This window comes from Canis lupus, chromosome 7, assembly GCF_048164855.1.
Source record: "Canis lupus baileyi chromosome 7, mCanLup2.hap1, whole genome shotgun sequence".
In the NCBI taxonomy this organism is placed as follows: Eukaryota; Metazoa; Chordata; class Mammalia; order Carnivora; family Canidae; genus Canis; species Canis lupus.
The window spans coordinates 154,618-171,353 of NC_132844.1; the positions used below are offsets into that span (position 1 = coordinate 154,618).

Consider the following 16,736-nt stretch of genomic DNA (forward strand, 5'->3'; position numbering starts at 1 on the left):
AACCTAAGGTTTAACCAAAGTGTAAAACTACAACTTTTTAAACTGTCCTAAAAAGAGCGAGCACAGAGGGGTCTGGTCACGGCGGACGTGCTGGGCCCTGTGCTCGGCGGGCGCCTCCAGCAGGGGCAGCAACAGGGACAGGCTGCCGTCCCGTGTTCAGGGCACACGCCGTGGGGCCGTCGAGGGCCACGCTGCCCCCGCCAGGAGCCAGGAGCTGTGAGTGGCAGCGGAGTTTAACTGAACTGCAATCAAACACTGTTTGTCAGATGCCCTGGGCACACGGCACCGGGCAGGCACGCTCCAGAACGTCCTCGTCCTTGCACACTGCGAGCAGCCCCCTCCCCTGCCCCACCGTGGGCCGGCGCCCTGGCTCCCGGGCCCAGGGACGGCTCAGTCAGACCAGCCAGTGGGACAGGGGCCCTGACACGGAAGGGGCGGCTTTCCTCCCCGCACCCGGGCGTCTCTGAGGGCGCGGATCGTCCCCGATGGCGTCAGCTCTTGCTCGTGTTGGCGTTCGTCCTCCCGGACCTGCCTTACAGTAAGTCATGGATGAGGTGCCAGGGCCCCACGTGCCAACCGTGCAACCAGTGCCCCCGCCGGCCTCCCCCGGAAGGCAAGCACCACCCAGGCCCCCACACTCTCCAGGCCGGGGAGCTCCCCAGGACGCCGCCGGCTCTGGCTCCTGCGGGTGACGCCCCGGGTGAGGCTGCTCGTGCCCCGAGCGCTGCCCGACCCTGGGGCCGCCGTGTGGGCTGCGCGGGCAATGCTGGGATCCCGCGCACGGCTTGGGGGACTCCGGGCACCTTTACACGGGGAGTCTGCTCAAGTTAGGTCCTTTCAGAGATCTTCTGCCTGTCAATGTGGAGATTTTGTACGACTTATTTTTCGCTATTTCATGCCTTTTCTTTGACGTTAGTGTAAACATAAAATATCAGGGGTTACTTTTATTTGCTACCGTTTTATCGAATACGTGTGGGTTGTGTGTACTGACCGTGTGTAGCACCCGCTGAGTTTGGTCACCAGTGCGAAGGCCTGCTCTGTAGATACGACCTTCCGTCCACAGTCATGCCCTCCGTCAGAGATGATAAAGTTCATTGATTTCTTCCAGACCCTGTACCTTCTACTTTCTTCCTCGGCCTGCCCTTCTGGCCAGAGCTCCCAGCCTCACCGGGGTGCTGGACGGAGGTACCCCGACTCACTCCCTCTAGAGGCGAAGCTCTCAGGACCTCGCCATTACCTACGCTCTCTGCTGGAGATCTTAATCTTTCCGACGTGAAGGAAGCGCCTTCCAGCCTGAGTTTACTGAGTTTTCATCATAAGCAGGTAGTGAATTAAACCACGTACTTTTTCTGCATCCATTAACAAAAACATACGCTTTTTCTTATTGTTATGGGTAATCACACTGGTTTTCAGAGGCTGAATCGACTTTGTACCAAGTTTACATATTGCCACATTCGATCTGCTAATATTTCGTCTGGAAGTTCTGAATTTATTCTCATGCAACAGGATGGCCTGTAACTTTCACGTGGCCTCAGTCTTTGGTACCAGGCTCTGCTGGATCGACAGCCCTGACGCTGCCTCTTCCCCAGGTTTGGGGGTGCTCGCCGGGAGCTATCGGGGTCTGTGGCTTCCCTCAGAGGCGACGTCTTCAGTAGATTCAGAACCATTTAGATTCTCTACCCTCTCAGTTCAGTCATGTTACGTTATAGTTTTCAAGGAATATATTTATTTTACCTAATATCCTAAATGTATTGGTATAGTGTGTTCCTAATATCCTCTCATATCTTTTTTTTTTTTTTTAAAGATTTTTATGGATTTGCAAGAGAGAGAACGGGGGTGGGGAGGGCATAGAATCCCAAGCGGACTCCACGCAGAGCGCAGGGTGCGACGTGGGGCTCGATCCCACCACCCTGAGATCAGGACCTGGGCCAAATCCAAGAGTAGCGGCTCCACTGACGACCCCTTTAGTGCCCACGTGACTACAAGGACGCCCCCTTTCATTCCTCATAGGGGCCACTTGTGTTTTCTCCTCCCCTTTATGGATTCTTGCTCAGCTATCGAACCCCCTTTGGGTCTGATCTGCTCATTTCAGGTTGAGAGACATCCACTCACAGGCTCTCGACGTCTCTTCTTTTCAAACACATTCATTTAATGCTATAAATTTACTTCTAAAAATGACCTTTGGCTTCATCTGTTAATTTCAATATTACTATTTTCACTGTCATTTGAATTGTCTCATAACGTCGACTGTGACTTTCTATTTGCACCCATGAGTCACAAATATACTATTTAACTTTCAAGTAATTGGGAGAGTTGGTTTTTGTTGTTGCTGGTTTCCAGCTCATTTGTACTGTGGTCCGAAGGCAGAGGGACGGCCTGAGCGTGCGGCTGGGACACCACAAGCACCGCAGGGTGCAGGCCAGCCATCCGCGTGCGCACGCCGTCCGGCAACTCTGGGAGCAGCTCTCTGCCCACGAGGTCTGCCCCGACGCTGGCCCTTAGGATGCCCCTCCGCTTGCTCCATGCTCTGCAGCGCCCAGATGGGTTGCAGCAGGACTCAACACGGTCTCCGTAAAGGGCCAAGACGGGATCGCTCTAGGCTCTGCTGCCTCGTACTATCTCTGTTGAACGTTCTTCTGTTAGAAACAACACTTTAAAGATGTAAAAACCGTTCTTGGCTGCAGGCCGATCTGGCCCACGGGGCCAGGGTGCTGAGCCCTGTTTTCGGGTCTGCCTCCGAGGTGTTTCTCTTCGTGGTCCCGCCAGTCTTCGTCTCGAGTGGTTTTGGAGCTGCCCATGCTGAGTCACGACGCGCTCCTGGTACCGAGCAGCTAAGTCCCCGCTCACCACACCAGTCTCTCCGGCTGACGGCACAGCTCACCCGTGCCCTCACCTACCAGCGTCTGGGTGTCCGTCCCTCCATCTCAGCTGTCTATCTGCTGGGCACTACACGGCTGGTTTGGGATTTTCGCTTTGCAGTGAGGACAGGTCACAGGAAGCTGCTGAGATCGTATGGAAGGCCCCACGGACGCAGCGTCGTTCCCCGTAGTGCTAACCCCCTCCCTTCCAAAGGACGGCACAGGACGGGCAACAGGCCCTTCCACAGGGGCAGACGTGGTGGGGTGTGTGCTATGCGACGCCTGCGGCACGTGCAGTTGTGGGCAGCACCGTCCCATACAGAGCTGCTCCACCACCGCAAAGCCTTTCCTCGTGCAGACTGGAGTCATCTGCCCCGCCCCAGCTCCCACCCTCCAGCCGTGGCATTCCGAGAGCAAGGCCGCGGGGGGAGCGGCTTCCTCCCTCCGCACAACCCCGAGGTGCGCTCACGCGGCTGCGTGTGTCAAGCCCCCCCACCCCGCAGTGTGGATGGGCCAGCTGGTTTGAGCGTTTGCCTATTTAAGGACATTTTTCTTGTTTCCGGCTCTTGCCGTCACATGTGCAGCTGCTGAGAATGCTCACCTCCGGGTTCAGGGGGAGCAGGTAGGTCTTCGTTTCTGTGGGACAAATGCCAAGAGGGGGCTGGGGTGCCGGGGCACGGGGTAAGGGCGCACTCAGCCGCTCAAGACCTGCGCACCCACCCGGAGCGGTCCCCCTCGCAGAGGAGACGGGCTGCGAGGACGCCGTGCGCCGTCTGGCTGCTCTGACACCCGCACGCTGGCCCCTCGCCCCTCGTGGTGGCGCCAGTGAACGCCGCAGGGCTGCCCACCTGCTTCCAGGCCAACACCTTTCCCAGTGAAATGTCTGTCTGTTGCCCACGTTCTGAGCGGACGGTTTGGTTTTCACTACTGAGTTTTGAAGCTCCTCGTGTTTTCTCCTCACAGGACCTTTGTCAGACGTGTGTTGACAAATATTTCCTCCCATTCCGAAGCTTGTCATTCCTTATTTTTACAGACCAAAGGTTTTTAATTTTGATGAAGTCCAACTTAATAATTTTCTTTTATGTATCATGCTTTTGATGTGAAACCTAAGAATTCTTTACCCAGGCCCAGATTCCTAAGTTTTCTGTGTTTTGCCCGAGTTCTGTATGACACATTCTGCATGTAGCTCAGTCTTCTACTCGACTTAATCTTTTGCACGAGTGGGGAGGTGAAGGTCATGACTCCTATTTTGTCCGTGGTTGTGCAACTGCCCCAGCACCACCTGTTCACAAGACGTCTGTGCTTCGCCAACGCCAGGCGGGTGGCAGGGCCTGTGTGGCCCGCTTGGGTCTCCGACGCGCGGCCACTCCAGGTCTTGACGGGTGTAGTCCCGGAACAAGCTCTGTTACCAGCTATGTTCCTCCCACGTTGTTATTCTTTTCAGAACCGTTTTGGCTGCATCTTAGTTCTTTTGCTCTTCCATAGAAGTCTTAGAATAATCTTGTCGTATCAATAACAACAAAAGCCTTGCTGGGATTTTGCTAGGAACTGTCCACCAGCTCGGGTAGAAGGGACGCTCCGCGGGACCGACGTCCGTGAGGACGGCGTGTCCGCCTGGCTGGGAACGTAAGCCGCCTCTGACTGCTTCCGCCAGCATTTCGTGCTTCTCAGCACACAGACACTGTCCACGTCTGTGAGGAACAAGCTAAGTGCTGTTACCCTTTACATTTTAGTATACAGAGACGCAAGCGTGGTCTGTTCTGTGCCGATCTTCAGCCTGAGATCTTGCTGAACTCACCAAGTGTTCTGATAGATTCCTTGGGATTCTGTGTGCAGAGTCGTGCCGTCTGCAAAGTGGGACCGTTCTGTCCCAGGTGATCTGGATGCCTCTTATCCCTTTCCCACCTCAGGGCACAGGCCACACGCGCGGGCTCCGTGCTTATGCTCCACGGGCGGCGCGAGGGCACATCGGGCCTTAGTCCCGGGGGGCCGCCCGCGGTGCTGACTGGCGTGCGTCATGTCGGCTGCAGGGAACTGTAGATATTCTCCGTCGAGCTGGAAAGGGTCCCCTCCCCTCTTCCTACTCTGCTGGGATTTTATCACAAATGGCTCTTGAATTCTGTGAAATGGTTTTTCTGAATACTTGATATGATCATGTGATTTTCCTCAGTAGCCGAGGACAGAATTACACAGATATTTGAATTCTGAATCAGCCATGCATCCCGGCAATAAACCACCCCACTTGCTCATGGTATATACTTCTCTTTACACATTGCTTGGTATGACCTACTAACGTTTTGTGAAGGATTTCTGTATGTTCGTGAGGGACACTGGCCTGACGTGGTTTTTTTTTTGTTTTTTTTTTTAATTCATTTATCTGGTTTTGGAATCAGGGTAGTACTGGCCTCGCTGGGAAGTATTCCATCTTCTCATACTTTCTGGAAGACAAGGCATAGAACTGGTATTAATTCTTTGAATGCTAAAAAAAATTTAAAATAATTTTTAAAAATTCTTTGAATGCTGATAGGTGGATCCAGTGAAACCAACTGGGCTACAGATGTATTTTGGAGAGAGTTTTAAAAACTATGAACGAGATCCCCTGAGCGGTCATCTGGCTGTGTAGACTATTAGATAATGGGTGGACTGCAGCCGTTGTGCTCTGGGGGCTCTGGTCCACTAAGGCTCCCCTGCTCGATCTGTGTGCAAGGCTGCCTGGGGCATTCCGCTAACCCTTCTGCTCGCGACGGCCTGTGTGACACCTGGTCTACTCCTGACCGTGGCCAGTTATGTTTTCTCCTTTCTTACCAGGCAGAGTCTGGAGCAAAGGTGACTCCCAACGCTCGGCTGATCTTCCTGGGCTTGTTTTCTTTTTTTTTTTTTTTTTTTTTTTTTTTTTTTTTTTTTTTAAATTTTTATTTATTTATGATAGTCACAGAGAGAGAGAGAGAGAGAGAGAGGCAGAGACACAGGCAGAGGGAGAAGCAGGCTCCATGCACCGGGAGCCCGACGTGGGATTCGATCCCGGGTCTCCAGGATCGCGCCCTGGGCCAAAGGCAGGCACCAAACCGCTGCGCCACCCAGGGATCCCCTGGGCTTGTTTTCTATAATCTTGACTTAGTTATTCTTTATGACTCTTTTAGCCATCTGATACTTTAAGATTTATTAAAAAAAATTTTTTTTTAGGTTTTCTATTTGTCTTTAGCAGGAAAATGCATCCAGACTACCTCCGTCTCCCACTCTGGAAGGCAGCTCCAGCACTTGGTCTCTACCAGGATTCTCAATACTTTCATTATCATGAACAATTTTGGCAGCCTGGAAAAAAAAACCTACAGATCTGTCCCAGAGTAACATTAGATACAAACAATAAAATAATAAGCTTATAAGACAATTAATCATAAAGAACTATAGTTTTAAAAATAACATAAATTTACAATGTAAGAATTTACCCATTTCTTTGTATATCTTTATTTTTATTTATTTATTAAGATTTTATCCAATCACTTGGAGGGAGACAGTGAGCGAGTGCGCACAAGCAGTGGGGGCAGAGGGAGAGGGAGAAGCAGACTCCCCGGCGGAGCAGGGAGCCCCTCGTGGAACTCGATCCCAGGACCCTGGCTGGGATTGCGACCTGAGCTGAAGGCAGATGCTTCACCAAGGAGCCCCCCGGCGCCCCTCTGTATTATCTCTAGATAATAAGAGAGAGCAGCGGGTATAGTGACTAATCTGGGCACAAGGACGACGGCAAAGGACACACACTGGTTTCTACAACTATAACGAGACATGGGATCCTCCAAGATTCCTACGGGTGACACCGATGCAGCTGCTGCTATTATTACTGTGATTTGTTGACTCTGTCTTAAAGGAAATGAGGAATTTCAGTTAGAAGTTGGTGAAAATAAAGATGTATTTTTTTCCTGCTATCCCATGCACAACAGCAATTCTGGGCATGACGAAAATAAACACGCGGCGCCAGGTGAGCACTTTAAATAGATGGGCCACGAGTCCTTATGTTAACGCCGTCTTTGCCGGAAGGCTGGCAAAGCGTGCTGAGGATAATTCCACCGACAGACGTGGGCATTTTTGGAACCTCTACTACAGTTTTCATTATCAGGCACTAAAAATAAATTCTAAACCAAGAAAAACACATTAAATCAGAAATAAAGTCACAGTCCTAAAGGGCTGGGGGTGCTGATAATTTCTCAATCACTTCCCTTTGGACCCCCCACTTTGCGGTCAACTGCTCCATTCTTGGGGCTTCTCCGCAGCCCTTGGGGGCGTGCAGGGTCAGGGAAGGCCACATGAGCCCCGAGAGATGTGCACCCCGTGGGCCATACTCCAGGGGGACACGTCCTTGTCCCCCCTCGGGTGTCCGAGTGCCCGTGCCTGCACCCGGCCGGCCCTCAGCCCAGGGGCAGCCCTCCCGCCTCGCCCCCCCACCCAGGCCCCGCCGTGAGGAGGCCCCACTCTCCAGAACCTGCTCCAGTGCAAGTCCAGCTCGCCCGCCCTCATCCTTGTCCTCCTGCCTGCCCCCCGCCCGGGCGCCCTGCCCCTGGGGCCGTGTTCCCGGCTAGCTCCCTGCCGTCCTGAGGGGGCTGTTCTCAGGGGCCCCCATGGACAGCCTGACGCTAACGTCCTCCTCCCAACGTGGGCACGTCTCCCACATCCATCTCCAGCGCCAACACTCCCCATGCTCAGACGTGCAGGCCCCATGACCCACACACACCTCACATGTGACCGTGTGCCGACCAAGGCCCTCGTGTCTCCCTGGGACCCCCGACCAGGACACAGCATGCTCGCGCCTGGGTCCTTCCCTGGGCCCTGCCCAGCCCGCCTCCCGGACGCTTCTCACGGTCCTGTCTAGCCGCACCCCATGCTTGGCCCCTCGCCTCTACCTGTTGAGACCGCACATGAGGACCCAGGGCTTCCTGTCCCTTTGCTGCCCGAAGCCCTGACCACACCCCCGGGGAGCCCCAGCTGTGAGCAGAGCCACCTTTTCAGTCTCTAAGCTGCACAATGAACCCAACCAATTTCTTTGCTCCCCCCAAGGCCTTCCTGTCCTGACCCTACTCTCCCCTCCGATCCATCAAATTCCAGCCCGGAGGCACAGGCCCTCCCGCCCCAGGCCGCTGCTCACCTGTCCCGTGCCTGCTGGACCCACCCTCCCGGGATGGCCGCCTTCCTCTCCTGCACCCCCAGGCCCGGTCTGGCAGTGAGTGCATGAGATTGCTGCTCCAATACCAGAACGTGCTAGATGCTGCTGCTGCCCTGCAGATGGATGGGTGGAGGGCTCTGTATTAGGAAACGGCTTGACTCCACTCCAGAACACGGTGCTTATGGGCAAGGACAGGATCACTGCCCTCCCGTGCGCGTGTCTGTGACACGGGCGAGCTGTGACCCCACGCGGGCCAGAGGCCACGGCAGCCCAGCCTGGGCACAACCTTGGCCCGGGGTGCTCGCTGGTCCAAGCCAGGACGCAGGCCCCAGCACAGCTAACGCTGCAGCACAGCTCAGGAGGGCCCTATGCCACAGCCGCCGCAGGAGAGCCAGAGCGGGTGTCCCCGTGCCGGCCAAGGGTCGGGGGGAGATCACCCGCCTCCTGAGGCCTCCATGGTTGTCTGGGCCCAGGGAGTCAGGGCAGTGGACGAGCTGCCCGAGCGAGGCTACCGTGCGGGCCCCGCCCTCCAGGAGCTCCAGCCTAACAGGACGAAGGCGGCTTCTCTGCCCCGACATGACCGACTGCGGTCCCCCCAAAGCCCTCCTCCATCAGCCTAGAGGCCGTGTCGCCCTGTGCCACGCCAGGGGCAGAGGAAGGATGGTAACACGGCAGCGTCCGCACGTCCCCGGGCACTGCGTGGGGAACCAGAGTCTGCTCCTGTGAAATAACCAACCTCAGGTGACAGCGTTCGCTCCAGAGATTAGGATGTGCTGAACTGAGTCGGGCTTCTCCTTACACTGGGTCACATCTGTATCCAGGCCACAGTGCACAGACTCGTACACGTGGGGCTCCGGGCACGGGCCCTGACTATGGCAGCGCCCCGCAAACAGCACTGAAGGCCCACGCCGGACGCCCCTGCAGACAAACACAACGGCCACCCGGCCACATGGACGTGCTACCCCAGGGGAGTTGGCGTCGGCGGGCCTGGGGCTCCGGCTTGTTTGCAGCCGTCCTGACACCCGCTCACACTAACAAGAAGACAATTTCTCTATTTCTCCTGAGGTCTCACATGAAGGCCCCACAGCAGAGAAGCACAGCTGACTGAAGGCCGGGCCAGCCTGCTGGGAACTCAGGAGCCTGAGGAACCAGGACAGTAAGAGCACAGCCTGCGAGGGTCCCCAGGGCACGGCTCCCCGCACCCACCCCAGGGACCCCTGCAGACCCCCCACGTCTTCACCCCCCACTGAGCCATGGGGCACCCACCCCAGGGACCCCTGCAGACCCTGCACATCCTCACCCCCCCACTGAGCCACAGGCACCCACCCCAGGGACCCCTGCAGACCCCCCACGTCTTCACCCCCCACTGAGCCACAGGCACCCAACCCAGGGACCCCTGCAGACCCTCCACGTCCTCACCCCCCAATGAGCCACAGGGCACCCACCCCAGGAACCCCTGCAGACCCTCCACGTCCTCACCCCCGCCACTGAGCCACAGGCACCCCCCCAGGGACCCCTGCAGACCCTGCACATCTTCACCCCCCCCCCCCACTGAGCCACAGGCACCCCCCCAGGGACCCCTGCAGACCCTGCACATCTTCACCCCCCCCCCCCACTGAGCCACAGGCACCCACCCCAGGGACCCCTGCAGACCCCCACGTCCTCACCCCCCGCACTGAGCCCCGGGGCACCCACCCCAGGGAACTGCTCCCCCGCCTCCACTCCTACATCATTGCACATCACGGTGGCACATCCACCTCTGCAGCGACATGGTCAGACCCGCAACCACCTGAGAGGATACAATCTACTCACAACTGTACAATTACAGAAAGAACCAGGTTCACAAGAACCGTAACAGACTAGTGTTTGCGAGAAACAAGAGGAGGCAACACTGGAGGATCAGCTGTACTTCCACTGCTCTCCTTCACCGGCTGCACCTCTGCTCACCCAGGACATCCCCCATCAGCACACACCAGCAACAGGGGCTATAGTCAGTTCTGGGTTCTGACTTTCTGACATCCTGCCCCTGAGAACTTCAGGCTCAGATGTGCCACAGGCAGCACGTGTCGGAGCAAGAGCGAGGGGTAGGCCCTGGGTCAGGAGGGAGAAGGCACAGACCGCCCCCACCCAGGCAGCGTGAGCTGTAGCTGAGGGCACGCCACGGCCCGGGGGACACACTGCGGGGCACCCCTGTCCTGTGGGGGCAGCAGGGGCAGCAGGAGACAGGCAACAGGACAAGCACGTCTCAGGGACCCCATCCCTCCACCCCGGCACACTGCTGCCAAGCTGTGCAATGCGGTTTGGAAAAGGAAGGTTAAGATGCAAAGTATGTCGGGCCCCTGGTGGCTCAGGGGTTGAGCATCTGCTTTCAGCTCAGGGCGTGACCCCAGGGTCCTGAGATCGAGTCCTGAGTTGGGCTCCCCGCAGGGAGCCTGCTTCTCCCTCTGCCTGTGTCTCTGCCTCTCAGGAATAAATAAAATTTAAAAAAAAAAAAAAAAAAGGACACAAAGTATATCCTAAGATTTGTTTCCATTGTAGAAAAATACATTTTATTTGAAGACTGATTCATGAAGACAAAGCACTCCTACAAGCCGACACAGAAGTACAGCGACGGGTGCAAGTACTAAGCAAATCAGCATCCAAATACCGTCAATGCACAGATTCCATAAAAGTAATAAAGGACTCAGCTTCCACCCCAAATAAGTGAGAAGATATTTCAATTCATGGAAACAAAACTCACTGAGCACCCACTGAACTGAAAACAGAGAAGACCCGGGTGGAGTGAAGCCGAGTGTGCAGTCCTGAGGGGCTGCGGCCCAGGGGTGCGAGGATAGCGCGAACCCCAGGACCAGGACAGGGACCCTCAGGCAGAAGGAAGCGACAGGCCCTGCAGCAGATCTGGTGACATTGGTGAGGCGTCACCGGGTACACAGACAGCCGCCCCGCGCAGGTATCGCAGGTGAGCACAGGTCCTTCCAGCAGGAAAGGAATCCCTCGGCACAGGGTGTGCAGGAAGCCGGGAGGCCAGGTCTGGGCAGCGCCAGCCTGTCGGGGGGCTTCGGGAGGGACGGAGGACACGGAAGGCCAGGCCATGGCCCAGCGTGACACCCCTGAGCATCTGTCCTGGGCCACTGCCCCAGGTGCAAGCGACCTGCAGAGGGGAGGCCAGAGGCCAGTCTCAACATCCCGGGGAGGGGTTCCCAGGAGAAGTGCCACGACAGTGCGGCCAGGGGCAAGCGGACAGTGAGGACAGCAGAGTGGGGCGCCTGTCTGCCAACAGCTTCAGTTCTGAAGCTCCAGTGCCGTGCGGGGCCCCGGGATGCACACACGGGGCCTCTACACCGAGGCCGTCCCACCTGCGGCTGCTGCGGCTGCCAGGGTCCTGCGGCGCCGACAGACGCTGTGAGGGGGGCACGCGAGGCTGTGCAGCAAGCAGCGTCTCTGCAGGGGACTCCTGCGTCCGCCCCCTCAGCGGCAGCTTAGCTGTGGGGCATCCATGCAGCCAGGTGGATCATTTGGGCCCTTTCGCACCGTGACACCGGGAGCCAGAGATGTCCCGAGCGACGCACATGTCCTCACTCGAACGACGCCTGGAAGGACGGCTGTGGCCACTGAGGATCTGTGCTTCCCTCGGGGCTCCGCAGACCAGAGAAACGGCTCATCTCCGGCCGGGACGGCAGTGCAGGAAAGGCACCGGGTTGGCCAGCATCACGAGAGCCCCCTCCTGCTCCTCCACAAACATGCCTGCGTCCCGGAGCTCACAGCCTCCAAAGTGTGCCCGGGGGACATGCAGTGTGACCGCAGGGCCAAGGGGCCGAGGGCCCAGGAGGTGACAGGTCAGCTCCCCGTGACCGGCTGCCGGAGCTGGGAGGGCACCTCCCCGCAGCCCCCAAGACCTGGTCAGCCGACCCTCGGAGGAGCCCATCTGGGTCCTGTGGGCACGAGGGTACCTGCTTGCCGCCACGTATCTAATCTGTCCAGGGAGTCTTCACCTTCTGTACTTGCGTCAACTTTAAGTTTCAATAGATTTGGGCGGCCCATGTGGCTTAGCACCGCCTCGGCCCAGGGAGTGACCCTGGGGACCCGGGATCGAGTCCCACGTCGGGTTCCCTGCATGGAGCCTGCTTTTCCCTCTGCCTGAGTCTCTGCCTCTCTGTCTCTCATGAATAAATAAATACAATCTTTAAAAAAATTAAAAAGTAAAAGCTTCAATAGATTCTACTTTTTTTTCTTAAGATGGTATTTATTTATTCACGAGAGACACGGAGAGAGAGAGGCAGAGACCCAGGCAGAGGGAGAAGCAGGCTCCCTGCGGGGAGCCCGATGTGGCACTTGATCCCGGGACCCTGGGGTCATGTCCTGAGCCGAGGGTGGACGCTCAACTGCTGAGCCCCGCAGGGACCCCTGACTAAAGATCTTTTAATGGAAGATTTCTACAGTTGCTTTTACCCAGGAGGTTGTTTGGGGAGACGACAGGAAGCACGACCACGCAGCAGCGCCCCGGCCCAGGCCAACGCCCTGAGCACAGCCTGAGTCCGCAGCCTGCCTGCACCGCCTCCAAGGTCCCGCTCATCCTGCCTCCAGCAGACGACAGTGTCTTCAGACCTCAAACGTACCGAGCATCTGACACTTCTACAGCATCCAGCTGTGACGCGGAGGACCAACAATGAACAAGCCTCCATCGCTGACGCCCCAGCTCCCAAACCCCAAACCCAGACTTCAGCACAGGTGGGCTGGACTCCAGAGCAGACTCCAGAGCAGAATGCATCCTCACCAGCCCCGTCAGGGGGCCTCAGCCACGACACCCACCTTCATCTCTCTCACAACGTAACAGAACTTTTCTTTCTCTCTAAAGAATGGTATAAAAATTACTGCAGGGATGCCCGGGGGGCTCAGCAGCTGAGCATCTGCCTTCAGCCCAGGGCGTGACCCCAGGGTCCCGGAATCGAGTCCTGCATCGGGCTCCCCGCAGGGAGCCTGCTTTTCCCTCTGCCCATGTCTCTGCCTCTCTGTGTCTCTCATGAATAAATACTATCTTTAAAAAAATTACTGTAAAATATTTATAATCTTTCTAAAAAAACCAACAGCCTACTTTGCAAGGTATAGTGCCGTCCTCATGCCTGAGTGTGTTCTGGGCCCAGCACAGAGACCAGCAGCGTGCTCTCAGTCCTCAAGAAACGCCATGCAGTTACCTTCCTCCTCAAAGGAAAGCCCGCAGAAGCGCTAGATGAGTCTTGGAGGTGAAGGGTGGCTGTTCCAGCTGATACCACCGAGGCCCCAGCAGGGGAGGGACGCAGAGTGTGGTGAGGAGCAGCAACGACAGGACATCAGGAGAACGTTGCGCTCAGTGCAGGTGCCCAGGGGGCTGAGTGTCCAGAACAAGCGAGGTCGTCCTAAAGTCAGGTCCTGCCCAAGGCCCCCGGGGGATATGTCACCCAGGAGCTGCTGCCGGCATGGGCGCCGTGGCCCGGAGCACGCATGCAGTTCACCCATCTGAGACGCCGTGTCCACAAGGACCCAGCCGTGCCCTGTGTGTGCGCGGTGCCGCTGGCACTGGGACGAGGGGCACGGCGCGCTGACACCAGCACAGCAGGTGCGCCCATAGCAGATCTCAAGTCCTCCCTGTGGCACTGGAAGAGACACTGACAACACAGCACCCTCTGCTAAGACCCCAAGAACCCACCCCAAGCTGCTGAGCGAGGGGCTTCCCAGGTCGCTTGCTCGGCGAGACTCTGCCTACTGCCTAGCAGAGTGTCCCTCCTCACTCTGCGGACACCCCAACCTCGTCCTGTCCACATCCTTAACCCCGGGTGCCCACGGGGCTGCACTAGCCAAGTGTGTACAGTACGGTGCACACGCCGGGTCCCGGGCACCGGCAGGGGACGGTCACAGCAGGTCCCCGGCAGGCCTGCCCTCTGTGCGTGGGCACAGCAAATGCCCCTGCACCTTCCTAATTACAGGTGATACCACTTCCCTTCTTCCCTTCTTCTCTCCCGTGACTGCCACAGGTTCAGTTCCTGTACTCCTCACCCCGAGAGCAGCCTCGTGTCTGTGAATGAACGCGTGTGTGCACGTAACACCAGCTGCCGTCTCCACGCGGAAAATCCCATCACGCGGATTATTAATGAATGTCACTCTGTACACCATTTTAAAGCTCTATTTGACCTGCTGGGACAAGAAAAATAATGCTGGTGCGAACCTAACAGGGCATTTGAAGATTCCCATGAGCACCAGTGGGCAGGGGCACCAGGCCCTGCAGCCGTGTAGGTCCACAGCCTGTGGTGAAGACAAGGGTGGGGGACCAAAGGCACAGCTAAGCCCCTGACGACTGCCCCTGGGCAGTGGGAGCGGAGTGAGACCCGGGGGGCCGTGCCCCGCCACCTCACGGCAGCTCCACAACCAACCCAATCCCAGGGCAGCCACGAGGCCTCTGAAATCCGTGTTTCCAGGCTCACCGCTGGTAAAACAAACCCGACCCACCCCTCCTCCTGGGACACTCGCCGCAGGGGCCCTCCGGGGGTCCCTCCCTGGAGCTGCCCAGTTACAGTCCCTCCAGGGAACCCATGTCAGTCACAGCTGCCGCAGATCTCGCTTCTGCTGGAGAAGCTCAAACAACGGGGAAGGTTCCGGCCAGCCTGGCAAGCGCAGGGCCTGGGGGAGAGGACCCCACGCAGCGGGCACTCTCCCGCAGGTGCCCCCGCCCAGAAAAGACCCCCTGGTGGGTGTTGAGAGCCGACTCCACCTCGGCTCTGCCCAAGACAAGGCAGTGGTGGGACCACGCACGCGAGTCCAACCGAGAGCACCCACACGGTATTTACAAGGGGGAAGTCAGGCTCTGCTGTTTGTTCCTAAGAACTTGTTCAAGGTCATGCAACTAGCAGGGAGGGAGCCAGAATCAGCATCGACTCCAGTTTGTCCTACCGCCCACACGCACCAGGCAGATGGCACGACCTCCAAGTCCCCTTCCCTTCTGCCTGCTTGGCTGCCTGTTTAATTCTACCAGGAGGGGAGATGAAAGCAGCAGGCCAGTGGCAGCAGGACAGCCGTCTGGGAGGAAGGCCACGCAGCTGGGGCTACAATCTAGTGTTAAGAATCGTATTAACCTACTAATAACTGAAAGTTCACTTTTTAAAATTGTGTTTTGCCAAAAGGAGGGACAGCCATCAGCTAACATCATCCCCAGTGGTGAAAAGCTGAGAGCTTTTCCTCTGAGACTGGAAACAAGACGAGGATGTCCACTCTCGCCGCCTTTATTCAACACAGGACTGCAAGTCCCAGCCACAGCAACCAGCCCAGGGAAAGCAACACAAGCATCCACGTGGAAAGGAACGAGTAAAACTCACTATCTTCAAATAACAAGATACTATACATAGGAAATCCTTAAGACGCCACCAAAAGATGGTTAGAACTAATCAATGTATTCAATAAAGCTGCAGGATACGACGTCAATACACGACATCTGTGCCATTTCTATACAGTAATAAGGAGCTATCAGAAAGAAAAATTAGGAGAATAGTCCTATTTACAACCGCATCAAAAAGAATAAGATCCCCGGGAATAAATACAACCAGGGAGGTGAAAACCTGCTCTCTGAAAACTATAAACCACTGATCAAAGAACATGAAGATGATGTGAACAAATGGAAAGACAGTCGCGCTCATGGGTTGGAAGAACAAATACTGATAAAATGTCCATACTATCCAACAAAACGCCCCACGAGCAGGTGCGCTACGATCACAGAGCTGGAGGTGTCATGTCCCCAATTCCACGCCGTATTACAGGGCTACGGCCACCAAAGCAGTAGGTACTGGCATAACAACAGACACAAATCAACGGAACGGAGTAGAGAGGTCAAAAGTAAGCCTATGCATACGTGGCCACTTACCTCTCACACTTATTACGAAGGGCCATCGCTAAAAAGACAAAAGGTAAGTGCTGGCGAGGATGCGGAGAAAGGGGAACCCGTGTGCACTGCTGGTGGCAATGCAGGCTGGTGCAGCCTCTCTGGCGAACAGCGTGGAGGCTCCTCAAAAACCCAACATGGAACTTCCCCACATTCCAGCACGCAGCTTCCCGGGATAAATCACTGTCGTGAGGAGGTAAGTGCAGCCCACGCTCACTGCAGCATCACTCACAGCAGACGACAGGCTATGCAGACAACCCGATGTCCGTCACCTGGTGAGTACACTAAGGCGGTGTGGCGTATATTCCCGACGCGGCATTATTCAGCTATAAAAAAAGTGAAATCTTAAAAAAAAAAAAAAAAGCAAAATCTTGCCATTAGTGGGAACGTGGATGGACCTTGAGGACATTATGCTAAGTAAAATAAGTCTGAGAAAGACAAATACTGTGATTTCACATCTCTGTGCAATCTTCTACACAGAGAACGGTGGTCACTGGGGGCAGGGACGGCTAAAGTGGGTGAAGGTCAAAAGGGACGTCCAGTGACGGCACTAGTAAGCGGCGGGCATCACGTCCAGCGTGCAGACCACGGTTAGCAATACTGTGCTGCGTATCTGAACATTGCTGAGAGCATAAATATAAAAAGTTCTCATCACAAGAAAAAAATTCTGTAACTCCATGCTGACGTATACTAAGCAGACTTGCTGCGTGACCACTGCACAACGTACACAAACACCGCTGCACATAACGTGTCAATTACAGCTCAGAGAAAAAGAATACATAAAGCTTCTAATAACCCAAAATTCACTTGTTAAAATTGTGTC

At 56.1% G+C, this 16,736-nt stretch overlaps 1 protein-coding gene across 13 annotated transcripts in view; it reads right to left on the minus strand.

Moving 5' to 3' along the window:
- Window positions 1-16,736, minus strand: part of FAM120B (family with sequence similarity 120 member B) — a 90,339-nt gene that overhangs the window by 29,139 nt on the left and 44,464 nt on the right. The window lies entirely within an intron of this gene.